Source organism: Macaca thibetana, chromosome 13, assembly GCF_024542745.1.
Source record: "Macaca thibetana thibetana isolate TM-01 chromosome 13, ASM2454274v1, whole genome shotgun sequence".
Lineage (NCBI taxonomy): Eukaryota > Metazoa > Chordata > Mammalia > Primates > Cercopithecidae > Macaca > Macaca thibetana.
This window is the reverse complement of record NC_065590.1, coordinates 13,934,480-13,941,116: the sequence shown is the minus strand read 5'-3', so window position 1 is coordinate 13,941,116 and position 6,637 is coordinate 13,934,480.

Sequence of the window (6,637 nt, the reverse complement as noted above, 5' to 3'; positions counted from 1 at the left end):
ATTCTTTTTATATCTTAAGCATAAACATCCCCTGTCTGTCCTTAATTCCTCCCTCGTCCAAGGCCATAAAAGTTTAAGATTTGAGTCAGCATGGCATTGTTACCAGAGAGGGGTTCCTATCCAGACCCCAAGAGAGGGTTCTTGGATCTCACGCAAGACAGAACTCAGAGCGAGTCCATAGAATAAAGTGAAAGTAAGTTTATTAAGAAAGTAGAGGAATAAAAGAATGGCTACTCCATAGGCATAGCAGCTCTGAGAACTGCTGGTTGCCCATTTTATGGTTATTTCTTGATGATATGCTAAACAAGGGGTGGATTATTTATGCTTCCCATTTTTAGGCCATATAGGGTAAGTTCTCGGTGTTGTCATGGCATTTGTAAACTGTCATGGCACTGGTGGGAGTATAGCAGTGAGGATGACCAGCTGTCCATTTCATTGACATCTTGATTTTGGTGGGTTTTGGCTGGCTTCTTTACGGTAGTCTGTTTTATCAGCAAGGTCTTTATGACCTTGCTGTAATGTGTTCTGACCTGCTATCTCATCCTGTGACTTGGAATGCCTAATTGTCTGGGAATGCAGCCCAGTAGGTCTCAGCTTCATTTTACCCAGCCCCTAATTAAGATGGAGTCACTCTGGTTCAAACCCCTCTTACAGCATGAGACACAGGCAGCAGGGAGCTGTGGATTCTACACTGTCCTTGTAGTCGCTTCTCCCTCTTTATAGGCTGTGGGATCATTTCTGGAATGAAGATGCCCACATGGAAGGAACATACTAAGGTCAGACAGTCTTGGGTCCAAATCTCGGCCCCAGCATGTGCTGATCATGTGACTTTGGGTAAACCAGTGATGAGCTCTGATAACTGGTTTCCTCGTCTGTGAAATGGAGCACTGTGCATATCATGGGGTATATTAGTTGGTTTTCATGCTGCTGATAAAGACACACCTGAGACTGGGAAATTTACAAAAGAAAGAGGTTTATTGGACTTACAGTTCCACGTGGCTGGGAAGGCCTCACAATCATGGTGGAAAGTGAATGGCACATCTCACATGGCGGCAGACAGGAGAAGAGAGCTTGTGCAAGGAAAGTCCCATTTTTTAAACCATCAGATCTTGTGAGACTTATTCACTCTCATGAGAACAGCAAGGGAAATACCCACCCCCATTCAATTATCTCTCACAACATGTGGGAATTACAGATGAGATTTGGGTGGAGATATATCTAAACCCTATCATGGGGTATTCTGAGGGTTTAATCAAATGGTGCATATTGAACTGCATTTGTGTGTGTGTGTTTGTGTGTGTGTGTGTACACATACGAATATATATACTCAGTCCCCTTTTTATACACTATTGAATGAAGATATGTAAGATAATACTAATATTACTAGCCAACTATTATTTTCAAACCGAAGTCTTCAATATTTATTCTGTAATTAACAGGGGCAGTGGGGACATAGTGCAGTGAAATCCCACTATAGGCACTTATATGTGCATTGTTCCCACCATAAAAACTTTCACCAATCCATTTATGCAGATTAGAAAGATAAACAAGGTTACAAACAAGCATAACACCTTTAGTCCACTTTTTTTCCTGAGCCGATTTTATGTTAGCATTCATCCTTGGGCTCCTAAAGCTGTGGTCAAAAGTCTAAATTCTACATTCTTTCTTCCCACACCCACAGCCTTTTTCAGTGCTCTCTATGCCTCCTCCATGCTGGGAATCCAGACCCACCCTCCTGCTACCCTCGCTTGAATCAAGCACTAACTGCCAGGAAGCTTTTCTTTGTCAGCCATCCAAGACAACCTCTGCCAGGAACCTTGCTGGAGCAATCAGCATCTTCCCCATAGAAAACAACTGAGAAGGGCTGGGCGTGGTGGCTCACGCCTGTAATCCCAGCACTTTGGGAGGCCGAGGCGGGAGGATCACAAGGTCAGGAGATCGAGACCATCCTGGCTAACATGGTGAAACCCTGTCTCCACTAAAAAACACAAAAAAAAATAGCCTAGCATGGTGGTGGGCGCTTTTAGTCCCAGTTACTCAGGGGGCTGAGGCAGGAGAATGACGTGAACCCAGAAGGCGGAGCTTACGCTGAGCTGAGATGGCACCACTGCACTCCAGCCTGGGTGACAGAGCGAGTCTCTGTCTCAAAAACAAAAAGCGGGGGCGTGTAGCAGGGAACCTGCAAACTCCATGGTGGTGTTGAAGAGATGCATACACTCTTGAGATTTTATGTCTTCTCCATGTGTTCTTGACAACAACTCTATTTTTACAGCCTTGGAGGAGGGAGGAATTAAGGACAGACAAAACACAACTCTCTAAAAGCCTTTACAAACTGTAAATGACTTTATTTTAGATTTTAGAGCAAGGACACATCTTGCCATCTTGCATTCCCTGACCCCTTCCACACTCCTTTTTCCCTTCCAATTTCTCTGACTCAGTCGGTTCCTCTCACATTGTGTCCTGAAAATCTAATTTTCCCTCCTAATATGAAAAACAAAATCCTCTTCCTCCTATCATGTGCTGTGAGATCTGACCCATAAACTTTTTTTGTTTTTTTTTTTTTTTTTTGAGATGGAGTCTTGCTCTGTCACCCAGGCTGGAGTGAAGTGGCACAATCTCGGCTCACTGCAACCTCTGCCTCCCAGGTTCGAGTGATTCTCCTGCCTCTGCCCCTCAAGTAGCTGGGACTACAGGCACGTGCCAACATGCCCGGCTCATTTTTGTGTTTTTAGTTGAGATGGGGTTTTGCCATGTTAGCCAGGCTGGTCTCAAACTCCTGACCTCGTGATCTGCCTACCTCAGCATCCCAAAGTGCTGAGATTACGGGTGTCAGCAACCACGCCCGACGCATAAACTCTCCAATACTCAGGTTGTATAAGGGATCATGGAGGGATTTTACCCAATAGATTTTCTACCTAAGAAGAATTCTTTTACTAGCTCATCTCTCACTAAAATGTTTTCTATCTCTTGTCAAAATTGACACCAGATAATAAAAAGGTGGAAATGTTTGAAAGAACTGCACACAACCACAGACTCACTAAGGTAAAGGATAGCTCTTCCCCTTGTGTTAGTTTCCAATGATGTCATTTAAATTACCACAATCTTACTGGCTTGTAACAACACTAATGTATTACCCTATAGTTGTGGAGGTCAGAAGTCTCACTGAGCTAATACCAAGGTGTCAATAGGGCTGTAATTATTCTGGAGGCTTCAGGGGAGAAAATTTGATCCTCTACTTTTTATTTTCAAAGTGCTCCACATTCCTGCTTCCATGGCCCCTTTCTCTGTCACTCCTGCATCCCTTCCTATTGTTTCAGCACTTCTCTGATTGTCACTCTCCCCTGTACCTATTATAGAAAGCCTTGTGATTATATTGGTCTCACCTGGATAAACTAGGATGATTTTCTATCCAAAACATTCTTAATCACATCTATTAAATCCCTTTTTACTATGTAAGGTAGAGTTCATAAGTTCTAGAGACTAGGACATGGACATATTTTGGGATGAGAGCATTTTCCATTTCATGGACAATAAATATCTTCCCCCAAATTGTTCTTCTCTAATGTAGAATTTTTAAAAATTACAAGGCACATATATGAAGCAAGAGAGCTGGAGAAAATCTTACATTCAATGCTATCTAATCTGTGGGTTTTAAATGTTGGAGTATCTTCATTCCACTGTCTCTAATTTTGAGTTCTTGATGTGTAGATAGTTTTAGAGGATTTTTTTGTAACCCAGTGTAAACCAGACAGTATCTGATACAGATCTCAATCAATTTACAGGTTTTGTTTTGCCAAAGTTAAGGATGATGGCCTGTGACACATCCTTAGAAGGTCCTGAGAGCATGTGCTCAAAATGGTTGGGTTACACCTTGGTTTTATGCTTTTAGGGAAGACAGAAGTTACAAGCAAAAGCATCAATCAGTGTATGTAAGGTTTACATTGGTTTGGCCTAGAAAGGCCAGACATCTGGAAGCAGGGACTTCTAGGTCATAGGTGGATTCAAAGATTTCCTGACTGGCAATTTGTTGAAAGAGTTAAGCTCTGCCTGAAGAGTTAAATTCCTCATAAAGAAATGCTTGAGTTTAGATAAAGAGGATGTGGAAGCCAGAATTCTTGTCATGTAGATGAAGCCTCCACATAGCAGGTTTCAGAGAGAATAGCTGGTGAATATCTCTTGTCAAAACTTAAAAGTTGTCACACTCTCCAGCAAAAGATCCAGTGAGGGGAGGAGATTCTCTACAAAATGCAATTTTTTTTCCTACAAGTGACAACTTTGTAAGGCCATTTCGGAATATGTCAAAGAAATATGTGTTGGGGTAAAATACTGTGATTTTCTTCAGGGCCTATTAACTTTCATATGATGCTATACCAGAGTCATGTTGGAATTTGGTGTGCTATTGCCACAGAGAGTCTGCTTTGTCAATTTTAAGATCTCTGTTTTAATTGCAATACTGGTTGGTTGTGTCTGAACTACAAAGGAAGGAGGATATGATGAGGCATGGCCAACACCCCCTTCCCAATATGATCTAAACTAGTCTTTTATGTTTCCTTGAGGTTCCCTTGGCCAGGAGGGGGTCCATTCAGTCAGTTGGGGGATGCCTAAAATTCAAATTTTGCTTTACACCAGAAAAAATAAATTACTGCGCAAATTAAATCTAAAATAGGTTGGTCAAGGAAAAGATGGATGGTGAAAGACACGTCAACAAGCCACCTAAATCTTAGGATGACTGTGGCTCAGCTCCATATAGAAACATGGAGAAAATTCCTCTGGCTGTTCTACCTGAGAGGGGAGGGAGCTGGGATATGTATACACTTCCTTCTGTCCTCACAAATTTCTTATTCTGTTTTGAACTACTATAACATAATCTCCATCACTGGGTAATTCATAGAGACCACAAATTTGTTCTGTCACATTTCTGGAGGATGGGAAGTCAAAGATCAAGGCACAGGCAGGTTAGGTTCTGCTTTATCTAGTTTAAGATGGCAACCTGAATGCTGAGTTCCTCTAGAAGGAAGGAAGATCATATCCCGGCATGATAGGAGAGCAGAAGAGAGAGAAGGAGCCCACTCCCACTGTCCCTGTTTATGGTGGCATTAACCCATTCATGAGGGTGGATCCTCATTCCAGGCCCTCTGTCCAGCCGTGCATGCAGGCAGAGTTGCCTTCTCCAGGATCAGATAACAGAAGACACATAGGTGGCCACTGGAAGTCAGTAGAGGGACAGTGAAGGGAAAAGGCCTAGAGTACGGACAGGGACTGCTACATTCATCAAGGAAAAAACACATGTACAGTTAACCCTTGAACAACATGGGCTTAAAAGTTACAGTTCCATCAACAGTTAAATTTTCTTCTGCCTATGCCACCTGTGAGGGAGCAAGCACTTAATAAGTAATAAATATATTTTCTCGTCCTTACGGTTTTCTAAATAACATTTTCCATTCTCCAGCTTACTTCATTGTTTTAGGAATATAGTATATTATAAATACAACATAAAAACCCATGTTAATCTACTATATTATCACTGAGTCAACAATAAGCTACTAGTAGTTAAGTTTTAGGGATCCCAAAGTGATACACAGATTTTTTGCTGCACCAGTGGTTAGTGACCCAACCTCCATGTTGTCCAAGGGTCAAGTGTACTTTCAATTTGGAGCTGCATCTCTCTGGAACAGGATCTTTACAGGTAGTTTGCAAGTGAAGGATTACAGGAAGTAACATCTCTTAAAATGCTACATGGTATGATTATTATTTCAGACTGAAAACGTTTAGAAAACAACAAATGCACAAAGGCGCTTTTCCCTACATCTCCCTTATCTGTCTAAAGTCAGATTCTCCAGGAGAAAAACAATTGTCAAGAAAATCCTCTCTGGGAATTTTTATATCAGAGAAGATTAGTACTCAAGAGAAGTCAAACTTAGAAGAGACTGAAAGTTGACACTTTTTTCCAGACATCCTATTACCTATTCTTTTAAAGGTCCACTTAAAAAAAAAAAAAAATCTTAGGTCATTTATTCTCCTTAAGTTGTCTGCACTCTCCACTTCCCTCTCACCTATGAAGGATGTATATGCAGCCAGAACTCACTGTATTATCTGGGTGATAATTCTGTGATTTTTCCCTGCGTGTTAAATAAACTGTCTTTTTTCTCCTATGAATCTGTCTTTTGTCCGTTTATTCTCACCAAACCTTTAGAGGACAGAAAACACTTTCTTTCTTTCCCCTTTACACAGGTACCTTCCCTTAAAATTCAGGCTGCTTACAAGATAGCAGAAAAGTTTGTGCACAGGCTACAGCACTATAATCTGACTCCCATAGTTGGGCATCAGTATTGCTCCCTGGAGCCCAAGGCTACAGCCCACTTGTACTGATGCAGTTGGGTCCACTTCCCCTGCTGCTGAGCCAGGTCGCGATGCTTTTGGCAACTTTGGAGATGTAAGACAAAATGGGTGTTCAGTTTTATCTGGATTTGAGTGATTTATCCGTGTACATGGGAAATTGCTTGATAGGAGATGGAGCCTCTCTTACCTAAAGACACCAAGAGGGAGGCTGACATCTGGGTCAGGATGATGTCCTCACTCACTGCTGAAGAGTAAAAAAGGAAAGTGGTGTTGATGGTGCATGACAGGGACATGCACA